Raw genomic sequence first — 15,442 nt, 5'->3', positions numbered from 1 at the left:
AGTACCTCCAAGGGTGAATTCCCCAAGTCTATTCTGTGTGGTATTTCCTTGATGGTGACATTGACCTACCGGTTTATATTCCCAGAACTAGTTTGTTTGGTGACTCTTAAGTCTTGCAGGTTACAGTTAACAAAAAGAGTTGCAAAGTTATTTTCTAAAACCAAACAAATGTGATCTGTCAGACCTGCTCCTGGCTGAAATGCATTGGACCTTGATGTTGGTGAGACCCTCTGGTCTTGCCATCAGTGACAGGGGAGAAGGTCTCTTCCTTAGCGTGGAACCCAGACTGGATGCTGTGGAGCCTCTCAAAACTGCATAAACAGGTAATGTGGGGAGGACCCCACACTGCATCTGACCCTTTGAAGATAGCCTTCTTGCTGATATGCAGGAATCTAGTCCTGCTGTGTAATAAATTCCAGGTTCACTATGAAGAGAGGAACAAGGTGGAGGGAGGATCATTCTGGTGGCAAGATGGGGAATGAATTGAATGACTAAAATTAGAGACTTAGACCAGAGAGAACATTGTTGTACATTCATACGAGAAATGATGAGAAACATAAAAGAGAAACAGGTTTCAGGTCTAAGTTTAATTTTGAATTTTTTGGTTTTGAATGTCTTAGATAGTCACATGAAGAAAATCAGTACATAAGTAATTGAGTACATAGATATGAACTTAAGAAGAGAAATCTAGACTGGATATAGAGATTTGGTCACTGTCAGCAAATGAAGGAAGGCTGTGTCTTCCTTCATTTTCAGTCTCTTCCAAACACATGCACACATACTCACTCACATCTACAACCTTCTCTAGGACTTCTCACCTACTCACCTAATCAAGACTCATTGAGAAAAACCTCTTACAGCTTCTTTCTCACTTGGCATCCAAATCCAGAAGATGAGTCATAAAAACTAGTATAACTTGTCTATTTGCCATAAGTACTCATTTAATATTGATGTTAATACAAAATAGTATAATCAGATGCATATGCCATGTTAACATGTTCTTAAGACTGTGTAAAAAGAAAAAAAAATGTTGTAGGATTTTATTTTCATCTTTGCTTTTCCTAGCTGTCTTCTAGGTACTGAGATTTTTGGTTTGTTTACTTCTTATGTGACAGACAATATGATTTTAGTCTTATGTGGTTATAAATTCATTTTATCTTTTTCTTGTAGTTAAACTGCATAAACCCTAAGAAAAGCTATTTCCATTATAAAAAAATATAGATTTAGTTTTAAATGGTACTCAGAACTCTGGGAGGAAATTCCTGGAATAAATGAACCAGAGTTGAAAGGAAGGCACACAGGATGATAGATAGCAAGAAAAGGATGGAAAAGGCGGAGGGAAAGGTGGGGAAAAAAATAAAACTCAAATCGTTAAGACATTTTTGTTTCTGCTCCTCAATGTGTACTCTATCACTAAAGAAGACATGGGGTTTGTTGGCAAAAAGGGAAGAGGCAGTGGATATGAACTTATCTTCCTCAAAAAAGAAAGGAGAAAATTATAATTTCCAATAGGTATAGCTGAATAGTAAGCTGGTAGAATTTAAGGAGGATAAAAGTTAAGTGAAGGAGAGAATAAGAATATATGGGTCTGAATTGTGAGGAGAGCATCAAAAGAAGACATACCTTCATGTAACCACCACCTAAGTCAAGAAATAGAACACTGCCAGAACCCTAGATACCCACCATGTGCCCCTCCTCAGTTGCAATGTCCTCATTTGCCCCTGCAATTGTTATTCTGAATGTTATAATTTCCTTGCTTGTCTTTGTAGTTTTAATATCTTTGTATACATCTCTAGAAAATATAGTTTAGTTTTGCCTTTTTGTATATATATTTTTTATAAATTGAAACATACTAGGTTTATTTTCAGTGCCTTGCTTCATTAACATTTTTGAGAGTCATCCAGGTTATTTGAATGTAACTATGGTTTGTTCCTTTCCACTGCTATTTATCTACCGTTGAAGACATTGGGTTTGTTTACTGGATTAACATTTGGTAAAATATTCTGTGTATATTTTTTATGTGTAAGCTCTAAAAGTACTTTAAAAGTCTCAATAATTCCAAAACATCGAGGGAGGCAGCAAGAAGTGTATCCTTTTGATTCAGATAAGAACAAAATGAGAAAGATAATCTAAGCAGTGTTATTAACACCTTACAAGTTGCCCAAAGCATTAAATTTAACAGTTACAAGTCAATATTTCTCTAACCTCATCACTACTGGTATTTGAAAGGGCCTAATAAATAGCTCTTCTTCCTATCTTAAATGTGGAAGCAATTGAGAAGCCGTATGGGAGCTCAAAATATATTTTTATTACTGATAAAGCTGATACTGAAGAAACTGACTTTTAGACGCATGGAAACAAGAAGCTTCTTAGTACTGAACCCCAGAATTAAGAAGAACTACTCAGCCTGACAACAGCAGTGCCAGTAGACCATGGGCCTCCTCTTGTATGAACTGTCTTTGTGAAACATTTGGTGTGAAGGACAGAACTGAATATCTGACTTTTAAAGGAGATAGATTACAAAGAGACGGGGATGGAAAGAAGAGACTGGGCTTCCTTTCTTTGTTTAATTTTTCATCTACCTCACTAATAGAATTCATTCTCTTCTACTCCCCTACCCCACCCCCTTCACCTATATCCTATGAACGCCTGGGCAGGATGAGGAGAAAGGTAAAGACAGGTCAAATATGCCATTAATTGATGTTCCTCACACAGAAATGTAGAACAAGGGGAAAGGAAATTTCTCCTCCTCAAACCTCTATAGGAATAGTAGAGCCCCTTAGATTATTGTGAAACAAACCTGAGGCGTAGCTGAAGGAATAATTTATGTCTGTTTTTCTAACTGTCTTAGTTACCTCAGAGAATCCATATTTTTATTCCCTCTCTAGGAGATTTCTTGGTCTCTCAGGTAAATAAACAATAGACGCTTAGCTGACTTAGCCCAGTAATTCTTCAGACATCCTCGGACATGCCTGAACACTACAACGCGCAGGCTCAGCGGCCATGGCTCACGGGCCCAGCCGCTCCGCGGCATGTGGGATCTTCCCGGACCTGGGCACGAACCCGTGTCCCCTGCATCGGCAGGCGGATTCTCAACCACTGCGCCACCAGGGAAGACCTAAGATTTTTTTAAATCACACAGCTGAAGATCTTACAAAATAACAACCCAGGGTCTAGTTCAAACAAATTTCTGACGTTCAAAGCTTCCTTATGATAATATGACCAAATAGTTATCCTGTTTCTTTTCAAAATAATTTCCTTCTTCTTGAAGAAGTCCATTTGTCTTTGGGATGGTTTTAGAAAGTAATTTCTTATTTTGAGTTAAAGTATGTGCTGAGATCTGAATGTTTGTGTCCCCCAAAAAGTCATATGTTGAAATCCTAATGCCCAATTTGATGGTATTAGGATGTGAAGTTTTGGAGAGGTGTTTAGGTCACAAAGGTGGAGGCTTTTTGAATGGGATTACTGTTCTTTTCAAAGAAACCCCACAGAGCTCCCTTCTGCCATGAGAGGATACAACAAGAAGTCTGTGATCTGGAAGAGGGCCCTCACCCAACCATGCTGGTACCTGGACCCTCCAGCACTGTGAGAAATAAATTTCTGTTGTTTATAAACTACCCAGTCTGTGGTATTTTGTTATAGCAGCCTAAATGGACTAAGACAGTATGACTTCCTATAATTTACATGTATTGGTTCTAATTGTCTTTGAAATTAAAGAGAGCAATTTACTGCAACTTCCAAATGACATTTCCTCAAACGTTTAAATATAGTTACCATAGCTCCCTTTATGAATTAAATATTCTTATTTCCTTTCATTTTTGCCTCATTTGAGTTTTTTCTTTTATTTCTATAACAATTCTAATTTCTTTTAGCTGAATATGCTATTCTTTATAATGTGATTCTATATATGTGAATAGAATATGCTATTCTATATAATGTGATTCCTAGGACTAAGGTGTACACTCTGGTTGTTAGATGACAAGTGCAAGCCAATTCTTTTGAACTTCCATAACATTTCTCCTACCTGTAATAATGCTTAATAAGGTCTGAATTATCTCTGCTTTCTATTCCATAAACTTCTTAGTATAAAATCCAGGTCCTTTTCAACTTTGTATCACCTAAAACATCAGTGCATTTAGAAAAACTGATGCTTAATAGATGTCAGAAAATAAAGGTGTGGTAGGTTGCATAACATTCCCCAAAGATGTTCATATCCTGATCCTTGGAACTCATGAAATGTTACCTTACTTTGCAAAAGGGACTTTTTAGATGCAAGTAAGTTAAGCATCTTGAAATGAACAGATTATTCTGGATTATCTGGGCAGGCCCAGTATAATGACAAAAGAGAAAATCGAAGCAGAGGCCAGAGTCACTCAGGGCCACAAGCCAAAAGGTGCAGGCAGCCTCTAGAAACTAGAAAAGCTAAGGAAATGGTTTCTCCCCTGAAGAAACACAGCCCTGTGACCTATTTCAGACTTCTGACCTCCAGAACTATAAAATTATAAATCTGTGTTGTTTTAAGCACTAAATTTGTGGTAATTTGTTACAATAGCAATAGGAAACTAAAACAGAATGGATGATAAATAATTTACTTAAATCTACCAAGTTGAATATTGTTCCAAAATAATATTTTTAGAAAGCAGATATTCCTTCTGTGGGTTAATAAAATACAAATTAAGATGACCTTTAGAATACACACATGTTATTTGTGTATGTAATTTTGTTTATGTAACATTAAACTGGAAACAAAGATTTAAAAATAACCAAGATTATTTAAATGTCCCCTTAGGTGACATTTTCTTTTCTGTTTTTAGAGGACCATTTTACCAGGAATATTTTCAATTTGTGGTAAGAAATATAAAGAGTAGTACTGAAACTCTAGGGTTCATCATTCCAATCTGTTAATTGAAAAATAACTGTAATCAAACTGAAAGTAAAATCACCAAGATTTTATCTTTAAAATAATTACAATAACAGATTATTATAATTCCAGCAAGCTTCTCACTAATTACTTTCTCTGGAGAGACAGACAGAAAGTGGTGTGTGATGTTCTGAAAACTCATCAAGTTGCTCCTGGAGTAATAATTTCTCTTTTGTAGTCTGAGTGCTTCATTCAGTGCACCATTTGTCAAATCTGACATAAGAGTACAAAATCTAACAGCTTTCCAAAAGGAGCTGAAAGGCAAGAGGAAACTTCATTTGCCAACAGTCTGTTATGGAGCCAAAGTCTATAAAATTCCTTTAATTTGCTCGTACTCATACTTGAATTACAATGGAAAATCGATTAAGATTTTATTTTCTAATTTATAGTTTGCATTTTTTGCCATATGTTATTTAACCAGTTCCTTACTCTATGAGACAATATTCACAAAAGATTTTTATAGTAATACAAGGAATCAATTTCAAAGTATGTAATATGTAAACAGTGAAAGGCAAGAATTTACCAGTGATTATCAATGCGTATGTTTATGCCTCGTTGTGCTTTAACTTAGCAATCAGTTCTAGACTTTCACCATACATTAAGCAGAAAGGGAAAATGAAGAAATTATCTGGATAATCCATAATATATAAAATTGTATTGGTGATCAGTAAGTCAAAACATATTCTCAATTCTTAAAAGATTTCTGTGGCCTGAATTATACTTTGTGACTGAAATGGATCAAGTTCACATGAGAAATATTTGTACCAAATATTACAGTGGAGTAAAGACTAGAACTATACAATGGACCATGTGATCACATCTAAATAATAAGTGAGGCAAATTTTAGACAAGTAAAGAGCAGTATTTAATTTAATTTGAAATGTTCAGATATCTAAAATTACCAAGAGCTTCAGAGTCAAAGAGATGTGGGTTTAACCATTTTGTAATTGTGTGAGTCTGGGTAAATTATTTAGCCTCGTGGCTATCATTTAATCATTTGTAGTATACAGAGTAATAACAACTACTTCTTCTTGTGTGATGTCTAGATAAAACATAGACCTCATAAAAGCAGGCTTTTGTCTATGTTGTTCATATCTCCACCACAGTGCCTGGCACAGTGCAAATAGTAATCTTCATTTTAATAGTGTTGAATAAATGAGTGACTAGCATATAGAACACTCAATAAATGCAGATGTTAATATTAGATATATAAATTCACTTCTCTACTTCGTTAAGTTTTATTCTGCAATCAGAGGCATCAAATATCAGGCAAAAGCACTTAAATCACCATATTTGCTCCTATTTCCTATATTGCTTTGCATGTGATTATAAGGATGTGTATGTGCTAATGTGTATTAATTAAACACTAAGTTCTGCAATCTGTTAACCCTGAAATCTCAGAGTTGTAACACAATGAAAATTCAATTTGTTCTCTTGTAAAGTCTAATCGGAGTGTGTGTGGGGAGGTATTGGGGGAGATTCTGGGGGGAGTCTGGGTGGCGGTAGAAGAAAGCTGTCCTTCACAGTCATCTAGGACCCAGGTTCCTTCCCCCTTGTGAGTCAGCCCTTTCACACACCCTCACAGTCTTCTCTATTTGCCTAGTGGTTGGAGCAGTGATATATGTCAGTTCTATCTATTTTCCATGTTTATAATTTAGTTTATGGTGACACCAAATTCCCAGAGAAGATAGGAAAAGGAGCATGCCTCTGCACCAGAAGGAAGAGGAGCCAGGTTTGGTGAACAATTTGAATGACCAGCTGTTCTCCATCGCAGTCTGCCCTTGGGATCACCAATTATCTATTCATTTCTCCTCCCACACAAACACACGAAATTCACTTCTTCCCCAAGTAAAACAACCCCAAGCCCCATCCTGTCACTGTATCAAGCAAAAGTCCAGGATCTATCCCTCGAAGATATGCTATTCTCTCTATCTGGCTGTGAGATCTGGATGTACTTCTTTAAGGCCTAATGATTTATTAACTAAAAGATATGCTGTCTCTCTCCCCAGTGCCCAATATGGAATGGTGGAACAGGAATAGGAAAGTTGAAATACAAACTTGCACTTGGGAAGGAGATGAAGGGGAAAAGGAAAATAGTCACTGTTCCCCATCAATTCTGATATTCTGCTGGGCAGGCATTTGACAGGTCCCCTTCCCTGGGACTAGTGCATGTTCCTTGATTATACTCCAAATCTATCTCCGGGAGGCTCTTCCTGGCCCATTATCTTCCATGGACATATGAGAAGTCAGTATTGGGGAACATAGCTTCCTGAGAGTACCCCAGGATTCACAGCTGGTTTCCTATTTAAATGATTTTGGGGGATTGAGAGTTATAGTGAATTTCAAACAATGCCAGATGTCTTATCTGGGGTTTGTGTGCTATGGTCTGAATGTTTGTGTTACCCCAAATTCATATGTTGAAATCTTAATGCCCAATGTGATGGTATTAGGAGGTAGAGCCTTTGGAAAGTGCTTAAGTCATGAGGGTAGAGTCCTAATGATAAGATTAGTGCTCTTGTGAAAGAAACCTCAGAGAACTCCCTAGCACCTTCTGCCATGTGGAGATACAATAAGAAGTCTGCAAGCTGGAATAGGGCACTCACCCTGATCTCAGACTTCCAGCCACCAGAGCCATGAGATATACATTTCTGTTGTTTATAAGCTACCCATTCTGTGGTCTTCTGTTGTAGCAGCCTGAATGGGTTAAGACAGCTAATTGGTACTGAGAAGTGGGAGTGCTGCTCTAACAAATACCTGTCCAATTATTTATTCCCAGTGTGTCTGGAAGGTGGGATACCCCACCCCAGTCGGTTTTAAGGTTTTGGACTTGCTTGGGACCTGTTGCCCTTTTCTTCTTTCGTATTTCTCCCCTTTGGAATGGCAGTGTTTATCTTATGCATTGTATCTTGGAAGCACATAACATGTTGGATTTCACAGATTCACAGCTGGAGAACAATTTGCCTCAGGATGAATCATCTACCCATATTTGATTTAGGTGATTAGATGAGACTTTGGACTAAGACTTTTAAGTTGGTGGTGGAATGAAGTAAGACTTTGGGGGTTGTTGGGATGGAATGAATGTATTCTGCATGTGAGAAGTACATGAATTTTGAGGGTCCAAGGGCAGAATACTATGGTCTAAATGATTATGTCTCCCTAAACTTAATATGTTGAAATCCTAATGCCCAATGTGATGATACTAGGAGGTAAAACCTTTGGGAGGTGCTTAGGTCATAAGCGTGGAGTCCTCATGAATAGGATTAGTGCTATTATAAAAGAGACCCCGCAATAAAGAAGATGCCGTGTATGTATATACATACACACACAAAAAGGATATTACTCAGCCATAAAAAGAATGAAGTAATGCCATTTGCAGCTACATGGATAGACCTAAAGATTATCAACCTAAGCAAAGTCAGAAAGAGAAAGACAAATACCATATGATATCACTTATATGTGGAATCTAAAATAAGACACAAATGAACTTAACTATGAAACAGAAACAGACTCACAGACATAGAGAACAGACTTGTGGTTGCCAAGGGGAAGGCAACGCAGGGGAGGGATGGACTGGGAGTTTGGGATTAGCAGATGCAAACTATTATATATAGGATGGATAAACAACAAGGTACTATTGCATAGCACAGGGAATTATATTCAATATCCTGTAATAAACCACAATGGAAAAGAAAAAAGATAAAATATAATAGTTCATTTGGGGGGAAAAGAGACCTCACAGAGCTCCCTAGCCCCTTCCACCATGTTACAATACAAGAATTCTGCAACTCAGAAGAAGGCCCTTCACCCAACAAAATGCTGGCACCCTGATCTTGGAATTCCAGGCTTCTGAACTATGAGAAATACATTTTTATCATTTACAAGCTACCTAGTCTGTGGTATTTTTCACCCACTTTTTCCTTGGCATAATTGCCTTTGCTTTCTTTCTTTGATTCCTTACTTAGACATCTTCTCTTTCAACTTAATGAGTTAACTTGAGGTCATCTGGAGTAGTACTTGAGGGAAATGTAATACCTGTAAGCTGATCTTTGCTTTGTTGCAGAATCTCTTTGTTCTGTTGAAAAGTCTTAGTGTGACATTGTGGCTGAAACCTTTTTTCATCTTATATTTTTACTACTTAGGTTCCCAGTGGCAGCTGGCTTCTCCAAGCCTGCAAGGCCCAGGTTCTCTCAACTCTTACTAATATCTTTGTTCTCTGAAAACAGGCAATTTTTACCTAAGCTTATCCCTTTCATGAAATGTATTGCTAAAAGTAGAAAGTAAAAGCCACACATGATACTCCTTGAGTATTTCCAACCACTGTCCCCTAGAGTTACAGGGTCAGTATGCTAGGTTTAGCCAACTAAATGTTTGGCACTGCCTAATGTGGGTCTCCCTCTTTACAATCTACAGCAGTTTCTTTATGGCTTGAATTTATAAATCTGTATTAGTCAAGGCAGTACAAGATAACTAGAAAATCTCAGTGACTTAACACAACAGAAGTTTATTTCTTGATTATATGAAGTCTAATCAGTAGGAGGGGTTGTGAGCAGTGCTCCACTCAGAGACTTTGACTTCTTTCCTACTATAAAGCTGTCCCCTTTTATATTTCTGGAGTTCTCTAGAGCCAGCAAAATAAGTGTGGGAGGAGAGAAAAGGGAGGTAATCATGAGTCAACCTGGAAATATACTACCTGCTCCCACATTCCAATGTTCAAAGACCACCAAGATACAACTAACCGCAAAGTAAGCTGGGCTATTTGTCCAGATGTGTGTTCAAAAGAAAATAGAAACTGGATTGATGAACTATTAGCTATTCTAATAGTTACATACACACCACAGTGTGTATGTAACATGCATTTCTTAACTACTTAAGCTATTTAAAGTCTGATAAGAAGGGGCACTGTGATAAGTTGTGAGCATAGGACTCTCAGTCTAAACAACTTTTCTAAGTCTGTAGAGTGAAAAGACAGCCATTATGAGAGTAAAGAAAAACTGTTAAGTGATAAAATTTCAATTCTAAATCCTAACCAGCAAATGGAATAGAAAAAAATTAGCATATTCTTACTTTGTTTTAAATTTCACTCTGAAATAATTTATTACTGTTATTCTAGTAATTGAATGAATACCAATCTATAAAAGTAAAGGAGAAGAAAAGTATCCACTGTTGTACTCTTGGCTTAATTTGTGTTAAATTGATCCAGGCACTTCTTTATGAAACATTTGGTATGTTGGCTAATTTTGGCAAGGAAAAATACCTTGGCATCAGTGACACTAACATTTTCCAACGTCAGATAGAAAGTGTGCCTGCCACCCAGTAAATCAATTTATTCTGCAATGTCACAATGTGGCTATCCAGTTCCAATTCATGCTGAAAGCTCTTTAATATCATTTCTATTGAAATTCAAACAGTCGACAGTGTCTTAGAGATTTTCCTCTTTGAACAACATGTACTTTGGTAAAATCAAATCTTAAAATTTCTTAAGCCCCAATGCATAAGTTCCACAATGTGGGATTCAAACAACTGATTTCATATACTAGTTCATGTATCTGAAAGGATAATCCTGTGTTTGAAGTAAAGATTAAGGACACCTTTACTGGTATTGATGTCAGATGGTATTAGGTATGAAGGAAAAAACGAGTAAGATTTCATATTTTCAAAACAAATATGTCAAATCTCCAATATGCCTCACAAAAATTTAGATTTCTTATATGCAATTACAAAAATAGTTTCCTGCTTTCATTTATTAAGGAGCAAGGGGGGCTATACTTTTTCTCTCACTGCAAACAATTATAGAAGTAAAGAAAAATGAAAAAACAGTTTTTGCATATTGGACAACAGTCAGTGTACAACTATGATCCATGAGAGAAGGGAACACATAAGAGAAACCCTACAAATACTACCAAGATGAAATATCTTATTCTGATAGGGAGGGAGATGAAATATCTTATTCTGGTAGGGAGGGAGGATCCAAAGAGCCTGGAAGTCTTGATGAGATGAAGATATAGATCAGAGTTTAGGGAGGCAAAGGAAGCCAGAATTTGCAAGGCAGAGTATGAAACAGGGAACTATACTGAGAAAAAGCTTCCGAAATTTGCAAGAGACCCCTTTTGAGTCTTCCATTAAATACTAATCCGCACATAAATAGGGGAAAATTCCACGAGGCCAAGAAAATAACAATTGTCAGGAAGCTATAAATTAAACAATTGTCTGAGCTTACAGCCTAGGACCAGTTCAGATATTCACCAAAGAGAGTTATGCTGAATACTTGGGGCAATCAGTAAAAACCCAAGTATATCATGCTTTAGGAGAAGGCATGAATTAGACCCAAAGTAAAAGCAATTTTGACCCATCCAAACAAGCTTATCCACAAGTAACTACCTGCAAAACAAAGTTCAACACTCTTTAAAAGAAACAGATAATGTGACCTATAGCCAACCAATAAAAATAGACATAGACATGACAGAGATGATGACCAGGAAACTTTGTTAAATGGTTATATCTAAGTTTAAGGAGTATTTGTGTTGGTTCATTTGCTAGAAATGCTTCATATAACTATCTTTCTCATTTCAGTTCTAATTGGTAATTGGCTCTTATAAAATTTAATATTTTATGTTATAATAAACCAAATTAAATCAGTTTTAATGTTTAAGGTATATACTATAATAAAATATAAAATAAGATTTTATCAGGATACACGTCTCAGAAGATAATTAAGTGTGAAAATAATGTTCTTACAAAATCTTTTTTCTTATCAATAGGGTGACATTAGGCTCTGGCATAGGAATCCTGAGTTTCATCTTTCATAATCACAAATTTAAGTCTGATTATAAAATACATATAAACATGAATTTCCTCTGAGAAAAAGGCTAAAATTTTTAAGCCATGTGAAAAAATTCTCTTAACAACACCAAAAATAAAAACAATGTAAAATTCTCCCTACTGTCATTTAAAAAATATTGACTTCTAAGTTCTGAATGTTTTAAATTTAATTTCAGTTAATTAATAAATTTTAATGGAGGTGATTTTCCATTATTTAAAATGAGTATTGTGGGTAGCAGAACATACTTAATTCAGATAGCTATAGAGTATTGCTACTAATTTATCATTTGAGGAAATGTGTATAAATTAGGTAATAATCCATACAAGTTCTATTATTTACAATAATGTACTAGATATCAGTGAACTTATCTAAGGTATTAGTTTCTTAATATCAGCATTTCTAGCAATGTTAAGAAGGGTCTTTTAGACAGTGAACTATAATTTCCATATGTAGTCTTGTATCAGTGTAATTATATATGCTGTTTTGACAGTTGGCTTATGTTCATGCATTAATGTTTCTAAGTTACTTCATTTTTATAAATCCAAATTTAGGAATAATTGCTCCTAAATAATTATTGCTCCTGATAAATGCATAAACAACCCACTGATGTATTTGCTAGGACTGATGACTATATTCAGGTTTACTTCTCAACTCATGATTAATTAAAAATACGATACTGAAAAGGAACAGATCAGTTGAAAAATTATTATTAGGATTTCATGTAAAGTTTCACTTATCAGAAAAGCACAGAGTACTGGAACATTGCTGTAATTTGTACACAGTAGATGCCATTCATAGACACACACCCTCTCTTATGTACTAGGAAAGATGCCAGAATCAACTCTTGCTCTACAATTGGATTTCACATTAATTCAAGTATCACTTATCACTTTCCAGATGAAATCACGTAATTTTATGCCACGTGTAATAGGTTATATAATTTTCTTGAAGGGACTATTTTCAAGAGCTTTATTAACACATTTTTTTCTTAACAACATTTTAAAGTATTATAGGTCAAAATCTATTTCAAAAAGTAACACTCTACCAAAAATTTCTAGGTGAAAATAATTTTAAGCCTTAATAATGGTCTACTTTCCAAGGAACATAACAGCAAGCAGGAGGAGAAAATTTTTAAAACCTTAAACTTTGTTGCAGTAGGATTTAATTTTCACTATTTGTTACTAATAATAAGACCTAATTTGCAGTTGTCCAGGCGCTTTCCAGTTCTAGAGGAATGTGAAAAAAAATCACCAAAAAAAAGTTGTGAAAGACTAGACGTTTTTTCATTTATGAGTTGTTTCCTACTTTTTGTTGCTGATCTTATTTATTGACAAGACCATGATAATAGATAGTAATTTTTTAAAAACCTTATTTAGGAAAATATAAATGTTAATCTTATGAAAACTTTAATCCTCACCCCTTTTAAAGTACTTTATTGATTCACAGTATCACAGAGAGCTGGTATACAATGAAGACAGAAGATATGGATTGGAATAGGGAGAATAACGTCAGGACGATAACTTATAGAAAAGTTTTAAAAGGCTAACTCTAAGGTAGCCATGGTAAAATTGTAAAGGAAGAGATATGTGAGGCATATAAAGTTTAATTTAGTGGAGAATTCAAACTATAAAGAGAATGGCTGATTAATCACAGAACTGATTTACTTTAGAACTAGATGACACCATGGAGTTCACTTTATCCAACCTCTTACATATTCACAGATGAGAAGAATGAGGAGCAACTTAGCTAGAGAAACTTGCACAATATGATTTAGCTCCTTAGAATCAGAAGTGAAGTACTAATGAAGACAAATGGCTGGTGAGAGTTCTAAACCTGGCCTCCTTGGGAATCTCAATATCAAATTTAAGTTTTTGTTTACTTGAAAATTTACTCACTTGAAAACATATTTTTTAGTTTTATCCGTAATTTTTTTAGACAGCACAGAGCATTACAGGAAAAATGCAAGACTAATAAGGATTTTTGGTTCCTACTCAGCTATTAGCCAATTGAGTGACCTTAACACAACCTAGTAAGAGTCCATCTTTTTTCATATGAAAAATGAATTTAATGGATTTAAAAGTCCATAAATTACATGGAAGTCTAAAATTCAATGCATATATTTAACAAAATTGTACAAATAAAAGCATCTGTTATATAAATGCCCACTGTGCACTTTCTTCACAAGAACATAACTTTGCAGAAGGCAGTTTATTTTTCTAATAATCAATGCTCTCCCAAGTGTTAGTACCAGTAAATGATACCTCTGAGATAATGAATTTTAATTGTATTATGATAAAAATGACCTACAATAGAAAAATCAATATTTGTGTCATAATCTTTACATATAAGTAAATATTTTACCTTCTTTAAAGAAACTAAATTGTTTTACAAAAACAAGAAAATTGTTTTCTGAAAACTAAACAAAAGCAGAATAATCTTCATCTGATAAATGTTAAAATGACATGGGCAACGAAGGAATAAAACAAATTTTTATATTTTCTTTATTACTCAAGGTAAAATGACAGAGATAATTTCAATCATTATTTTGAAAGTATCAAACTGGCATGCATTTTCCAATATTTGGAGTTTATAACTTTACCATTCCTTGAAAGATTAATATGCAACTGCTATATGAGTCCTATAAAAACAATCAAAGACAACAACTGCTTAAAGTAAGAAGGAGGAAAACTTAAAACATAGAAATTATTTCCTTTTTCCTGTAGAGTTTGATTCAGTCACAGGATATGTACCCTTAGAAGAGGTAAAAACGCCCTTTGGATATGGTGGAATTGCTTATTCAAAAATGCTAATGATAAAACCTAAGCTATGGCATCCTTTACAGCCAGAAGAAAAATGCCATTTTCTGCATGCAATTTTATCCCTAATATTTTAATAATTTCCAGGAAAACAAACAAACATAAAAGGTGAAACGGATAAGGCAATACATCATCATGTTGACAACAATGGCATGCTTTTTATTTTATTCATTTTTTATTGGAGAAGCTAAATGTCTGTTCTACATCTCCTCCAAAATCATATGAGAAATCAAAAAGAATCGTCTATTTTAAGAAATGGAGGTCACATGGTCTAGTGAGAGGCAGTAACCTGCGATCTGAGTTCGGTGTTTGGAGCTCAGGCTTTGGTATCAGACGGGCCTAGGTTCAAAAACCAGTTCCTTCATCTACTACTGTGTGACTTTAAGGAATTAATTTATCTATAAATATCCTCATGTACAAAATGAGAAAACTGCTGCTGGGAAGACTAAGTGAGATAATGTAGAGAGCTTTGCACAGCATATGTGCTTAATAAATCCTTGATATTATTATTATTATTATTAAGAATAATATTGATACAAGTACCCATCCAGTAAGGAAAATCATCTTGAGGCTGGGAAGGCAGGTGCAAATAAGATTAAAATTTACACTTTTGTGTAAGGAGTACCATTTTTCCTCTGGTTATTCAGGTATAACTTTCACAAGAGAAACCTAAAACCAAACTGAAAGAATAAAAATAGCTGACAAACTTTGTCATTTTTACATGCAGGAACTATCTGGTATTATCAGAATTTGTGTGTGATGGGTGAAATGCCATGATAGGGAAATAAAAAATCTTTTGATCAATACACCATCATTTGACTGTAACATTGATATGTCCCAAAACTTTTTACAAATAGCTTCAGAGGCACTGGACTTAGGCTGTGC

The sequence above is a fragment of the Physeter macrocephalus genome, chromosome 11, assembly GCF_002837175.3.
Source record: "Physeter macrocephalus isolate SW-GA chromosome 11, ASM283717v5, whole genome shotgun sequence".
NCBI lineage: Eukaryota > Metazoa > Chordata > Mammalia > Artiodactyla > Physeteridae > Physeter > Physeter macrocephalus.
This window is presented reverse-complemented; position numbering follows the sequence as displayed.